This window comes from Capsicum annuum, unplaced genomic scaffold (assembly GCF_002878395.1).
Source record: "Capsicum annuum cultivar UCD-10X-F1 unplaced genomic scaffold, UCD10Xv1.1 ctg33895, whole genome shotgun sequence".
Lineage (NCBI taxonomy): Eukaryota > Viridiplantae > Streptophyta > Magnoliopsida > Solanales > Solanaceae > Capsicum > Capsicum annuum.
The window spans coordinates 1-1,634 of record NW_025840694.1 but is presented as its reverse complement, the minus strand read 5'-3'; the positions used below and the strand labels follow the sequence as shown (position 1 = coordinate 1,634).

The 1,634-nt window shown below is 39.2% G+C and overlaps 1 pseudogene; it reads left to right on the top strand.

Annotated features, from left to right (window-relative positions):
* The first annotated feature begins 88 nt into the window (after nucleotides 1-88).
* LOC124891305 lies at nucleotides 89-1,627 on the top strand (annotated as a pseudogene).
* Nucleotides 1,628-1,634: the final 7 nt, after the last annotated feature.

Here is a 1,634-nt window from a genome sequence, read left to right as displayed (position 1 = left end):
GTGGTCCATAGGATAGTCATATTATAGTCTTTTCCAATGCAATAAAGTTACGTAGTGTCCATTTATCTTTGATATAAGAGGTATTTCCATGGGTTTGCCTTGGTATCATGTTCGTACCATTGTATTAAATGATCCCGGTTGATTACTTTCTGTTAATATAATGCATACAACTCTGGTTGCTGGTTGGGCCAGTTCGATGGCTCTGTATGAATTAGCGGTTTTTAATCTTTCTGATCCTGTTATTGATCTAATATGGAGATAGGTTATGTTCGTTATACCCTTCATGACTCATTTAGGAATAACCAATTCATGAGGCGGTTGGAGTATCACAGGGGGGACTATAACGAATTCGGGTATTTGGAGTTATGAAGGTGTAGCAGGAGCACATATTGTGTTTTTTGGCTTATGCTTTTTGGCAGCTATCTAGCATTGGGTGTATTGGGATCTAGAAATATTTTGTGATAAACGTACAGGAAAACCCTCTTTGGAATTCATTTATTTCTCTCAGGGGTAGCTTTCTTTGGTTTTGGTGCATTTCATGTAACAGGCTTGTATAGTCTCAAAATATGGGTGTCCGATCCTTATGGACTAACGGAAAAAGTACAACCTGTAAATCCAGCGTGGGGCGTGGAAGGTTTTGATCCTTTTGTTCCAGGAGGAATAGCCTCTCATCACATTGCAGTAGGAACATTGGGCATATTAGCAGGCCTATTCCATTTTAGCGTCCATCCAACACAACGTCTATACAAAGGATTATGTATGGGAAATATTGAAACCGTCCTTTCCAGTAGTATTGCTGCTGTCTTTTTTACAGCTTTTGTTGTTGCCGAAACTATGTGGTATGGTTCGGCAACTACCCCGATTGAATTATTTGTGCCCACTCGATATTAATAGGATCAGGGGTACTTCCAGCAAGAAATATATCAAAGAGTTAGTGCTGGGCTAGTAAAAAGTCAAAGTTTATCAGGAGCCTAGTCTAGAATTCCTGAAAAATTAGCTTTTTATGATTACATCGGCAATAATCCAGCAAAAGGAGGATTATTCAAAGTAGGTTCAATGGATAACGGGGATGGAATAGCAGTTGGATGGTTAGGACACCCTATCTTTAGAATAAAGAAGGGCGTGAACTTTTTGTACGTCGTATGCCTACTTTTTTGAAACATTTTTGGTTGTTTTAGTAGATGGTGATGGAATTGTTAGGGCCGATGTTCATTTTAGAAGGGCAGAATTGAAGTATAGTGTTGAACAAGTAGGTGTAACTATTGAGTTCCATGGCGGTGAACTCAATGGCGTCAGTTATAGTGATCCTGCTACTATGAAAAAATATGCTAGACGTCCTCAATTGGGTGAAATTTTTGAATTAGATAGTGCTACTTTGAAATTTGATGGTGTTTTTCGTAGCAGTCCAAGGGGTTGGTTTACTTTTGGGCATGCTTCGTTTGCTTTGCTCTTCTTCTTCGGACACATTTGGCATGGTGCTAGAACCTTGTTCAGAGATGTTTTTGCTGGTATTGACCCAGATTTAGATGCTCAAGTCGAATTTGGGGCATTCCAAAAACTTGGAGATCCAACTACAAAAAGATAGGGAGCCTGATACAACATTGCTTTGGTATCTTTCTTTTTCCCTTATTTTC